This window comes from Mesoplodon densirostris, chromosome 3, assembly GCF_025265405.1.
Source record: "Mesoplodon densirostris isolate mMesDen1 chromosome 3, mMesDen1 primary haplotype, whole genome shotgun sequence".
NCBI classification, from domain to species: domain Eukaryota; kingdom Metazoa; phylum Chordata; class Mammalia; order Artiodactyla; family Ziphiidae; genus Mesoplodon; species Mesoplodon densirostris.
Genome location: NC_082663.1, coordinates 48,323,246 through 48,337,189, shown reverse-complemented (window position 1 = coordinate 48,337,189; position 13,944 = coordinate 48,323,246).

Genomic DNA, 13,944 nt, shown 5'->3' with positions numbered 1-13,944 from the left:
ATTGCTACTTCAGCTTTCTTTTGATTTCCATTTGCATGGAATATCTTTTTCCTTCCCCTCACTTTCAGTCTGTATGTGTCCCTAGGTCTGAAGTGGTTCTGTTGTAGACAGCATATATATGGGTCTTGTTTTTGTATCCATTCAGCAAGCCTGTGTGTTTGGCTTGGAGCATTTAATCCATTCACGTTTAAGGTAATTATCAATATGTATGTTCCTCTTACCATCTTCTTAATTGTTTTGGGTTTGTTTTTGTTGGTTCTTTTCTTCTCTTGTGTTTCCCACTTAGAGAAGTTCCTTTAGCATTTGTTGTAGAGCTGGTTTGGTGGTGCTGAATTCTCTTAGCTTTTGCTTGTCCATAAAGCTTTTGATTTCTCCATGCAATCTGAATGAGATCCTTGCCAGATAGAGTAATATTGGTTGTAGGTTCTTCCCTTTAATCACTTTAAGTATATTATGCCACTCCCTTCTGACTTGTAGAGTTTCTGCTGAGAAACCAGCTGTTAACCTTATGGGAGTTCCCTTGTATGTTATTTGTCATTTTTCCCTTGCTGCTTTCAATAATTTTTCTTTGTCTTTAGTTTTTGCCAATTTGATTACTATGTGTCTCTGCGTGTTTCTCCTTGGTCTTATCCTGTTTGGGACTCACTGCACTTCCTGGACTTGGGTGGCTATTTCCTTTCCCGTGTTAGGGAAGTTTTTGACTATAATCTCTTCAAATATTTTCTTGGGTCATTTTTCTCTCTCTTCTCCTTCTGGGACCCCTATAATGCGAATGTTGTTGCATTTAATGTTGTCCCAGAGGTCTCTTAGGATGTCTTCATTTCTTTTCATTAGTTTTTCTTTATTGTCTTCTGCAGCAGTGAATTCCACCATTCTGTCTTCCAGGTCACTTTTCCGTTCTTCTGCCTGAGTTATTCTGCTATTGATTCCTTGTAGTGTAGTTTTCATTTCAATTATTGTATTGTTCATCTCTGTTTGTTTGTTCTTTAATTCTTCTAGGTCTTTGTTAAACATTTCTTGCATCTTCTTGGTCTTTGCCTCCATTCTTTTTCCGAGGTCCTGGATCATATTCACTATCATTATTCTGAATTCTTTTCTGGATGATTGCCTATCTCCACTTCATTTAATTGTTTTGGTGGGATTTTATCTTGTTCCTTCATCTGGTACATAACCCTCTGCCTTTTCATCTTGTCTGTCTTTCTGTGAATGTGGTTTTTGTTTCACAGGCTGCAGGATTGTAGCTCTTCTTGCTTCTGCTGTCTGCCCTCTGGTGGATGAGGCTATCTAAGAGGCTTGTGCAGGTTTCCTGATGGGAGGGACTGGCGGTGGGTAGAGCTGGGTGTTGCCCTGGTGGGCAGAACTCAGTAAAACTTTAATCCACTTGACTGCTGATGGGTGGGGCTGAGTTCCCTCCCTGTTGGTTGTTTGGCCTGAGGCAACCCAACACTGGAGCCGACCTGGGCTGTTTGGTGGGCTAATGGCAGATTCTGGGAGGGCTCATGCCAAGGAGTACTTTCCAGAACTTCTGCTGCCAGTGTTCTTGACCCCATGGTGAGCCACAGCCACCCCCCACCTCTGCAGGAGACCCTCCAACACTACCAGGTAGGTCTGGTTTAGTTTCCCCTGGGTTCACTGCTCCTTCCCCTGGGTCCCGATGCACACACTACTTTGTGTGTGCCCTCCATGAGTGGAGTCTCTGTTTTCCCCAGTCCTGTCGAAGTCCTGCAATCAAATCCCACTAGCCTTCAAAGTCTGATTCTCTAGGAATTCCTCCTTCCGTTGCCTACCCCCAGGTTGGGAAGCCTGACGTGGGGCTTAGAACCTTCACTCCAGTGGGTGGACTTCTGTAGTATAAGTATTCTCCAGTCTGTGAGTCACCCACCGAGCAGTTATGGGATTTGATTTTATTGTGATTGCGCCCCTCCTACTGTCTCATTGTGGCTTCTCCTTTGTCTTTGGATGTGGGGTATCTTTTTTGGTGAGTTCCAGTGTCTTCCTGTCGATGATTGTCCAGCAGCTAGTTGTGATTCTGGTGTTCTTACAAGAGCGAGTGAGAGCATGTCCTTCTGGTCCGCCATCTTGTTTCCAGTGTTGCTTATTATATAATTTTGATCATATGAACTTAGCCCCATAGTGTCTACTGATGTGATCTCATGATGCCATGGGAAACATTAACTGATAAATCCTCTGCTTGAAATGTTTACAATGGAAGTGTAGAGTTTCGTTTTGTTTTATTTTTAACATAAGAGAGTGAAGGGGAAAATATTTTGCTTTGAAGAGAGATTTTTGAAGTTTTTTTTCCTCTATGAGTTTAATCATTTGCTCAGCCTCCTCATTCACATTGAGAAAGGAATGTATATTTGAAAGAGGGAATAGAGCAATACAGTTATTAAATAACTAGGGTGAGTTATCACATAATCCAGATTGTGAATTGTTGACAAGTGACTCTACATTGTAAGAACTTATATGGTTATTTTTTTATTGTTTTAAGGTTAGAAACATAAGTCTCTGTTTGTCAACACTAGTGTGTCCAGCAAAGTGTCTACATGAGCTATTTCCAAGTTCCCATTTATGATAAGGAGCTATGGGGCATGAATACACCCACACTTTTACCTACATATATAGAGATAACAAACTCATCTGGTTACCTAGTTACCTTTTATTGTGTATTCACATTTTTCCCAACACTCAGGGTTATACTTGAAAAAGATTGGAATGCTTGGCCATCCTCTGAAGGAGGTGTATGAGCTTTATTATTGAGGCCAAGTCTTCTACCTTTGTTTACATGAAAACCTAGTAGTCAGGGACCTTGTCATATCTATTTTCTGTAAAGTACTTTCTGCACTTGTCAAGATCAATAACTCGATTTGTAATGACAGAGAGCACAGAATTCAGCCTTCAGAATAGAAATGGCTGCTTATTTACGTCGTGGAAGTATTCCTTCTGACACTCTTCCACCGCTGAGTATAGATTCTGTCTGAGAGGTACTTTTTAAAACTTTTCACCAATTTTTCATGTTGTCTAGCATCTCTGTGATAATAGTAATAATTCATGACAGATTTTAATATTTTATAGTTTACAAAATATTTTCCACCTGAATTTTCCTGTTGGACTTTGACAAAATCCTATAATGTGGTTGTGTATTATGCCATTTTGCAGATGAGGAAACTGAGACTCAGAGACAGAGCTTAGTTTGCACAGCTAAGATGTATCAAAGGCAGGCTTTCCAGCCTAGTCCAGAGCTTTTTCTATTTTATTCCACCCCTGTAAGTTTCACCTTTCATATAGCACTATAGAATAAAAATTATGGATTTAGCATATTATTTAGTTCATTCAGTATATATGATATGCTTTCTGTGTGCCAAATATTGGTGCAGTTGTTGGAGATACAATGATGAACAAGATGGAAGCAGTCCTATCTTGATGGAGATCATAGTGAGTGGTGGGAGTACAGACAAATAACTGAGCAATTAAAATAGGAAGGTGCACCCTGTTTTTATCTTCTTCCATGTACTATGCTAGGCTCTACATAGGGTGTCATGGGAATACACAGGAAGGGCACATGACCTTGTATGGTTAAAAGCTTTCACTCTTTTTCTAAAGGCTTCTATTAAATGATACCAGAAAATAGAATCTACTAGATATTCTAGATGACCAGTTGGAAGGGGAAAGTAATATTTGAGCAACATCCTTGAAAATTACATTCACTAGGAAAGGAAGATTATAGCCCAGTAAAAGTAGCTGTTAGGCTAAAGGTGAGTGGCCACGGGTCAGTGTCTGGATTTCAAAATGTAACCCTGAAAAAGAAAAGAAGGGAAACAGGCTTACAGCAAAAATCGGATTAGGCTCAACTGTATTGACCACAGTTTTAAACATAGACAGCTCTGAGGCATCATCAAACACTCATGATGAAACACTGCATTTTTGTTTGTGAAGATTCTCCATAGCAAAATTCCTCCATCTGTCTTTAACTTGCCCAGAAAGAATCAACACCCTTAAGGCTTCTTGGGGCTCAAACTATGGCTATGTTCTATCCAAAGCCCTTTGAATTTCTGGTTGAACGCAAATGTACATTAGGGTTTGACTCTAGAAGTCAAACTTATCAGTCATTACTTATGTGTACATCCTGCTATAAGCTCCCAACAACAGCCATGTCCTTGTGCTTAACGATTACAGGAAGAAGCTAACTGTTGAGGACATTGTTTCTGAACCTGAGGTCTGTGGAAAGTTTTCAGGAAATCCTTGAACTCCGAGAAATGGTGTGAAAAATTGTAATGCCTCCTCTGTGCATTCTCCTGGGGAGTATACCCACAGCTTTCATTAGAGACTTAAAGGGATCTGTAGGCTTTACCCTCCTCTCCAAAAAAAAAATGGTGGCGACTCTTGTGGTAATGACTTTTGTTTGGTGGTGAGAGGCAATAAAATAGCCATTTGAACATTAGATTATTTGGATACATCATCGAAAATAGGCATCTAGAGAAACATTCTGTTGTAGCCAGCCTCTAAGATGGCCTCCAATGATCCCCTTTCACATTGCACCAAGGTTGATATCTGTGACCAACAGAATACAGCAGAAGTAATGGTATGTCACCTCTGAGATTAGGTTATAGAAGACTGTGGCTTCTGTCTTGAGTGTTTTCTCACTGAGAGTCATCAGAGAAATGGGGGGAAGCCAGTCAAGACTTGTCTTCCCAAGTCATGAAGACACTCAGATATGTTCTTCAAATTAAGAAGAAGCCAACATGATAAGGCATGGAGGCCTCTTGCCAACAGCCAGCAAAGGGCCGAGGCCTGCCAATAACCATGTGAGTGCCTGTGGCAAGATTCTCCAGCCCTGCTGAGCCTTGAGATGACTGGCTGCTTAACTGCAAGCCCTTGAAAGACGCTGCACCTGAACCACCTGACTAAGGTGCTCCTGCATTTACCGTCCCCAGAAATTGTGTGAGATAATAGATGTTTGTTGTTTTAAGCTGCTATGTTTGGGGATAATTTGTTACATAGCAACATATACCTAAGGCACATTATCTTGACTCATCACTATAAAAAGAAAAGTGAGTATGTGAAAAATGATGTTTGTAAAATACCAACTTCCCTGTTAATCCTGGGAAATTAGAGCTGGAAATAAGCACATGTGAGGCACTTCTTTCCTCCTGTTGGTAAATAGTGCAGTATGGGGCTTCCCTGGTGGCGCAGTGGTTGAGAGCCCGCCTGCCGATGCAGGGGACACGGGTTCGTGCCCCGGTCTGGGAAGATCCCACATGCCGCAGAGCGGCTAGGCCCGTGAGCCATGGCCGCTGAGCCTGCACGTCCGGAGCCTGTGTTCCGCAAGGGGAGAAGCCACAACAGTGAAAGGCCCGCCTACCACACACACAAAAAAAAAATAGTGCAGTGTGGCCCATTCACAGCCAGCACTTGGGAACCTGTGTGATCCCCACAGCAAGGAACACCCTCAGGACAGAAGCAAACAAGTTTTCTTTTCAGTGATTTCTTTGTTTCCTTTTAAAAGGCACTGGTTTTCAAATATCTCCTGGGTAAATCTTTCTTATATTACCACCAAACATGATCAACTCACCAGAGAATTCATACTTTGCCAGTGATCATGGGAATTACTAACGTAATCTTTTACAGCAACAATTGTTATCTTTTTCTTGTTACCATTGTGGTTCCTTCTTTATTAGGAAGCCAGCTGGTCCAGCTGATCCAGTTCTTGGGCTGCCAAGGGCATTTTTGTAAAACAGCTTTTTAAAACTGTGTAGGGACTCATTCATTAGTGAAATGTGCAACCAATCAGTTGACTCAATCTTATTTTAAAATGGAATAGAATTTTAGAGTTCAGAGTATAATACATAATAAGGTATTTAATTTCTTTTTTGGTTTAGCATTTTTTAGAGCTATATGTATATTTTTATATCTGTATGTACTACTTGAGAGATCAAATGTAATTTTTAATGTGACTTGCAGTAAAAATGCTTGAAAGTCACTATTCTATAGCATTTTGATTATGGAAACATATAAAAAATCCAGATTTTTGGAAATATTTCAGGGATGGACTATTTTTTGATGGGAGGGATGGGCAATGCTGGCAGAACCCATTGATGAAATGGGTTTTCCCGAAGAAAATGAATTTTTTTTTTTTTTGCGCTATGCGGGTCTCTCACTGTTGTGGCCTCTCCCGTTGTGGAGCACAGGCTCCGGACGTGCAGGCTCAGTGGCCATGGCTCACAGGCCCAGCCGCTCCGCGGCATGTGGGATCTTCCCAGACCAGGGCACGAACCCGCGTCCCCTGCAGTGGTAGGCAGACTCTCAACCACTGCGCCACCAGGGAAGCCGGAAAATGAATATTTTACTCCCAATTACTCTGGAAAGTCCCTAATCCTCAGGCAAGGAAAGAAGCGCTATTTTGAGACAGGGCAGAGTGTGTGGAGCAGCAGGCGTTTTCCTTTCACTGGTGCCGGGAGGATCCAAGACTTGCCTGTGAAACAGAGAGTGGGCTGATGTAGGTCCTGGCCACGTGGCAATGGCCATGACACGCAGCACCTGTGATCAGCAGCAGTGGTAGCTGGTGAGGGTGCAGTGCTTGCAGAGCTTCCGGCCCCAAGAAGGCACACCTCAGGCCTCCTGGCAAGTGGAGAGAGGAAGTGAGACTGGCCCTTAGATAAAGGGAAAGTAGTGTTCCTCCCGTGAGCCTGAACAGGGAGCACTGGCAGCAGAGCAGAAGAAGCTGAGCTCAAGAATGGGGATCATTCTCACAGAGGTTGCAAGGCCAAAGAACTGGAGGGAATGTTCCAGAGCCCATGTGAGGCAGAATCCTAGAAAATGCCAAAAAGGAGATGGCTGGTAAGTCTTGGGGGCCAGGATTGGTGGGGTCTTTTAGAGAAAAGCTAATTTCCAGCCCATGAGCTTGGGCTAGCTCTCAAGGAATAGACCTGGGAGCTGCATTAAGTGAACATAGAGGTTCCAAACTTCATGCCTGTCCTCTGCGAGGTAGGGCTCAGGGCAGCCTGTGGAGTATCTGAACACAGGAGAGCTGTGGTGATTCTTCGGTTAGCAATTGATGCTGAGAAATAAATATATACAGAGAAGGAGTGACTGTCCTCTAGGGTCAGCCCAACCTCATAATCATTACCATAACTAAAGTAAATCTCTGAGCTAATAATGTTATCAGTAACCCTTTCTTTGTCTTGAATGTTGTGTTTTCCTTTGGACCACTTTTTTTTTTTTAATTTTTAATTTTTTTTTTTTTTAATTTTTTTTGCGGTATGTGGGCTTCTCACTGTTGTGGCCTCTCCCGTTGCGGAGCACAGGCTCTGGATACACAGGCTCAGTGGCCATGGCTCACGGGCCCAGCCACTCCGCGGCACATGGGATCTTCCCGGACCAGGGCACGAACCTATGCCCCCTGCATCGGCAGGCGGACTCTCAACCACTGCACCACCAGGGAAGCCCAATTTTTAATTTTTTAATAAATTTATTTATTTATTTAGTTTTGGCTGCATTGGGTCTTCGTTGCGGTGTGCGGGCTTCTCGTTGTGGTGGCTTCTCTTGTTGCAGAGCACAGGCTCTAGGCCCGGGCTTCAGTAGTTGTGGTTCGCAGGATCTAGAGCACAGGCTCAGTAGTTGTGGCGCACAGGATTAGTTGCTCCACGGCACGTGGGATCTTCCCTGACCAGGGCTCGAACCTGTGTCCCCTGTGTTGGCAGGCGGATTCTTAACCACTGCACCACCAGGGAAGCCCTGGACCACTTTTAAAATGTAGAAGCCACATGAGGGGTAATATTAAGTTCATAGTTCAACTTTGTGTTAATGAGTGAATCAGATTCCTTTCTGAAGTGAGTAGAGAGTGACAGAGTACTTGGTGGAGAAGGGAAAATGGTGAAGAAAAGGTCAGTGAGGACATCCTTTGCCACTTTGCAATTTTCCCAGGCGGCTGGCCTTGGCATTTGTGCGAATGGCTCTATTTGATCTTGGACACCACAACCCATCCAGCAGGCTGTACCTGGGGGATGGTGGGGTGGGGGGGATGGAACATGAGTCCAAGGGCAAAATTCTGCATGATGTGGAAGTAGATCAATCAACCACACTCACTTATATAACATCTACTACCAGGGACAAAGTTCTGTGCTGAGCAATAAACATAATTCCCCCATAATTTATACTCTTGTTGAAAGAGAGGACATATGTAGCAAAAGTCACCTAATAATAAAAAACAAGTGAACATCTTATTTACATGATATAATATTTAAATGGGTTTCAAGTGAGTTTTTTCAGCACCAAATTCCATGACGTTGTAATTTTTCCTGAACCAAATGCCAAAAGATCTCAAATTCCAATCTTGTTTATTTCAACTGGCAAAATGTAAACACCATTCATTCATTCATTCATTCATTTGTTCTTTCACCAACTATACCGAGTACCAGCTTTAAAGACTCTATGTGAGTTACTTTGGGGGACAGGATTTCTGGAAACTAGAACTCTCCAAACACCTTTCCAAATTTTGTGACATTTTCAAATAGGAACAAGGTTGATTTGGGTCAAACGAGATTCTTGAAGTAAAAGCAAAGTCATTGCCAATAAGCCAAAACTCCACGGATTGCCATGGAAGCAATGTAGAAATGACCCTTAAGTAAATTAGAACTGGTGAGGACTTCAGTAATTAAAGTCTCTTCCCTGTAGCTTACGCGGCAATCAGGAAGCAAGGGTAGTTTATATCAAGGTCTCAAAAATAAACATACAGCTTGCCAGCCCCTGGAGATGGAGACGTCATTCTTGAGCGTGCTGTATGCAGGGCTCAGAGATAAGTGATGGGCCTCTTCTCACCCTGATTGAAAATATATTAGCTTCTTTAAACCAAGAATTATAGTGATTTCAGTGTTATAATTATAAGGGGTGACTCCTGGGACTTGCATAAACCAAGCTTATTTAAATACTTTTCCAGGAAAGAACATATGCTACTATTAGTCATGATAGAACAACTGTAATCCCATGAGGTAAAGCTATCTGAGAATATTCATGTTTGCTTTCAGATATGAGTCCATGATTTATGTGGAATAATTAAGTGTCTCTCTAGATGTCTACTCCAGGGGAGACTCTTGAAACTTTTACCCCTTTCATGTCCAAACTTGTTCGTTATTTCAAGACTGGGAGAATTCCAGTCATACATGAAGTCTGTGATGATATTGAAATTCACTCAGTTAATTCACTGATAAAATTTTTTGAGTGTCTGTTATATGAAAAGTATACAGTTGGTGCTGTATAATGTATACATGTGGACAAAGGCAAAATTCTGTCTCTCGAGGTGCTGAGGTCTGATAAGGAAGAATAACGAATGCAAAGATACCCAATTCCAAAACTGAGAGAGGAAGTTGGTGTGGTCTAATGGGTAAATGAGGAAATGAACTGGGATTTGAGAAAAGGATGGAATTCCAGGTGTGAACACTGGGGAAGAGGGATCTTCAATGGACAAGTAATAAAATGAATGATGGCCAGAATGAAACTAGAAAAAACCTGTTAATGGAATAACGGTGAGCAATTCAGAACAGCCAGAGAGTCATCTCACTGTGCAGTGCTCCGTGGCTGTCACCACGTGCCTGGTCCCAGTCCCTCACAGCCCTGCCTGCTAGAGCGAGGGTAGCAGCTTATTCTTTAGAAATGGCGAGCAAGGGAAGGAAGTGCTTTCCTCTTCCCAAGCAACAGGCACATTTAATATGGGATTTCTCTTGGCAGTGCCTTAAGCCATGGAGTTATTTGGCACTTTAGTCTGTGTGTGACAGGAGAGAGAAGAGACGGGAAATAAGCATTCCTTCCAGCATCCCCCCAGATATGAAGAAGCAGGACCAAGAACCAGCTCTTCCTCCCTACTTTGAATTTTAATGTGGACAAGAGCCTTATCTTGCCTTTGCACCCTGGAAAGGGCAGCTGCCATTGGGATGCTGAGTGGAAGAACTTGGAATCCACTTCTGGGGTGAGCCAGTCAGCGACTTGGTGTTTGCGGAGGATCCAGGGAGGAACAGAGAAGAGCTCTCACCGCTATACTATTCCAGGGTTGCTGCTGAGTCAGAAGAATAAACAAAGTGCTTCAGAAGTCAGAGTATTTCACATCTTTCTTGATTATTCATTTCTTCTCCCAATTCTTACCACTCAGCCCACCAAACCCTCCTTCTTGATAAAATTTTTCTTATTTAATGCTATATCTTATTTAATGTTAGGAGAAGACTGATTTGGGATCATATGTGTATGAATTATATAAATGTGGCTGATTACCTTTTCTGATGGCAAGGCAAGCTTCTTAATTAGCTCTAACATAAATGATTATTATTTTTTTATTGTTCCATGGTTCTCAACCCAGGCTTCATATTAGAATAACCTTGAGGGCTTTAAAAAAATCCCAATTTCCAGGCTGCTCCCAGGTCAATTACACCAGAGTCCTGGGGTTAGGACTCAGGCATCAACATTCTTTAAAGCTCTGTAGGTGATTCCAATGTGCAGCTGATGCTGACAACACAGTTCTAAGTGTCTTGAGGGTGAATAATAAACCCAAACTAGTAGTGGATGAAAATATGTGTGCATCTAATGTTTAAGTATCAGATTATTAGCAGTTCTCAACAAATGTATTTCCCTTTTTAAAACAGTCTTCTGAGAAGTGACCTTCATACATGTGTTGGTTGTTTTTTTTTGAAAAGGGAAATTTAAGACTTTCTTTTTTTTCTTTCTTTTTTTTTAGCATCTTTGTTGGAGTATAATTGCTTTACAAGGTTGTGCTAGTTTTTGTTGTATAACAAAGTGAATCAGCTATATGTATCATACATTTGTTATAGAATATTATTTTAGTGATGTCTCTCTGCTAGTGACGTGAAGCATGTTGCATATAAACTGTCTGGAGACCGTGGTGTTATTTGCAAACATGCCAGAGAATGCAACAGATTTTACAAAGGTTTATGAAAACAATATGCTTCATTTTTGTTAGTATAGAAGCAGCTTCAAATTTAGCCTCCTGTTAAAGAGAAAGCCCAGAGAGCAGAAGTGAGAAGAGTCTGATTCCTTGTTCACTCCCAGCTACTGTGAGAGCCCCTTACTTCTAAGCCTTATGACATCTTTGGCTGTTTCCTCTCTTGACTCTTCAATCAAACGCAAGATCTGTTAAATCTATCTCTGTGATTTCCTTTTACACCTTCATTTCTCCGTTTTCATGGTTACTATCCTAAATCAGACTCTTACTATCTTTGCCTTGGTAATTGTCATAGGCTCTCCACTTCATTTTTTCTTATATGTAGCCTCTAGCTCAAAGATCTGAGGGCATGATGTCTTCACTCACCTATAGTGGTTATCCACTGCCCACAGAAATATTACAACTCGTAAAGCCAGGCATTCAAGCTCTCCATCATCTGGCCCCAGACCTGTTTTCCAAGACTATTCCCTTTGTGTGTAGTTCTGTGGAACTGATCTAGCTGCTCAGTAGTCCTCAGATATGGCTATGTTTTTTCCTGCTATCAAGGCCCTTGCTCCTGCTGGTATTTCTGCCAAAATCCACATCCTATCCAGTATGGAAGGCTCACATTTCATCTGCTTCACAAAACCCTGACCTTCACAGCTAAAAGCAATAGTTTCCTACTGTGATCCCATTACAACACTTTATCTGGACCACTTCTTAAATATTTCTCAAAAGCCCCTTAATTCTTCTGCCTCTGTTCACTTATTTGTAAACTGGGAATAATAATACCTACCTGAAAGATGGCTTGTGAAGAGTAAATAAGATCATATATGAAAAAGCCCAATTTTTAAAGTCTTTCCTTCCTCTCTCCCTCCCTCCCTCCATTCCTCCTTCCTTTCTTCCTTCCTTCTTTCCTTCATTTACATACTTGTTTTATTGTCCATTATATCTTTGTAATTTCCTTGTGGGTAGGGTCCTGTGACTGATAAATTCTTGTTTTTTACACAATTCTTATGGTAATGTTTTGCAATGTAAGCCCTCATGTACATGTTTGTCATAAAAGGGCCCAATATTCATGACTTGCTATAGAAGTTATAATCAAGGTTTAGGAGAAGAGATAAAGGTCAGAAGTCCAGTTATTATTTTGATGGTGTAATAGTAATAACAATTATTATTATTATCATAATTTAAAATTATCCTATGTATTTACCCCAAAACTCATTGAGGAAACTTTTGTAATCTTGAGAAATCAGGAATCAAATTAGGTAAATTGATTTAGGTCAGACAGCTTCTAAGCATTAGGCATGGATTCAGACCAAGGCCTCTCCAACTTGAAAGCATGTGTTATTCTAGCACACGAGGATTGGTTAGATTCTCTCTAAGGCCATGTCTGCCTGGTGGCAATCATTGCAGGTAATCCTTCTTTTTTCACTATAATTGTGTCCTAGGTCCACAGGAAAGCAAGAAGTAGCCATGGCAGGAGGCCGGTAAGAAGAAATTCTGAACAGAGTGACTATGATTGGGTAGAACAGATGCAGGAATGAAGAGATTAAACAAGCTCTGGTTATTACCCTGTTTGCATGCTTCTTAGGTTCATGTTAGAGTCCTAAAACAACGCCTGCTGTGACTGCATCCTTAGGAGTGGCAAAAGTCAGTGATCTTCCAAGAGGCAAGTGTGGATTCCTCCTTCTTATTCTCTCCCCAGGTTTAGTTTCTGTGCATTCTTACTTTTCCTGTGGTCAGTAGCTGACCTCTTCCCAAGGGATGTTTGGCCCTAAGGAAGCTAAATGCTTCCTTTGCCACTGGTTATTTTCTGTGCCTCTGGTATGTTTTTTACAGACTCTCCTAATCATGTCATTCTAGAGGGTCTCCTTTCGTAGTTGCTGTTGAGGAGACAGGAGGTCCTGACACTACATTCTTACCACCCCACATCGCCCAAGATAGAAGAATAGATTCTCTCTCTGAGCAATTTGGATTTAGGACACATTGATTCTACTGTCTCTTTACTGGGGCTTGTAATGGGAGGGCTGATTTTCAGAGAAGGAAGAGAGTGACACTGATGTGCCCGGGGATAAATAGATGAGAGACTGTGAGCTCCAGGGAGGAAAAGGAGACAGTGTATAGCTGCCTTGATTCTTGACAGCTTTCTGGGTGGGTTCTAAACTCACAGGCAGCTTAATTGCTTCCCTAGCCTTGAGTTCTATAAAATAATCCTATAGCCTTTTAAATAAATTCCTCCTTTCAGCTTAAGCAAGCATGAATGGGTTCTGTTTTTTACAGCCAAACAATCCTCTAACTGAGAGTTAACTAATTTTTAAACCATTATCAAAATTCAAGCTTAATTTGCTTTTGCTCATGATGAGTCACTAATCTATGTTGGGTCCCCAAGATCCCATTCTTTATTAGGATCTACAGTTGACCTCTAGGGTATATTTCATAGCCCTTCATGTCTCTTCTACATAACTGCTTATTTATGGAGTTTCATGATGTTTTAAATACTTTGGTTTCATAGCAAACACATTTCACTTAATCTTTCAGTTCTGCAATAATACTTCTAGGCCAACCCTTCTATTCTACCATTTCTTTCTTCCTTTCTTTTTCTCCCTTTCTCTCTTTCTTCGTTTCTCTCTCCTTCCCTCTCCCCCTTTTTATTCCCTCCCTCCCTCCCTCCCTCCCTTCCTTCCTTATCTGTATGATATCAGGGAGTAGAAGCATCAGGGAGAACAACCCATAATTGTAAACTAGAAGTCTTCCTTCATCCAGCTTACTAAATCGACTGAGCCCAGTCACCTAACCTCTCAGGGCCTCACTTTAAGTAAAGTGGGGAAACTATACCCATGTCTCTTCCAGCATGGAAATTCTATGATTCAGTGATTCTGTCCCCATTCTGGAATATACCATGTAGAGATAGAAATTAGTGGAAAATTTGTTCAGAGTACATGTTTTCCAAACTTATTTGACCGTGGAATACTTTTTTTTTCTATTGACATATAGTTGATTTACAATGTTATGTTAGT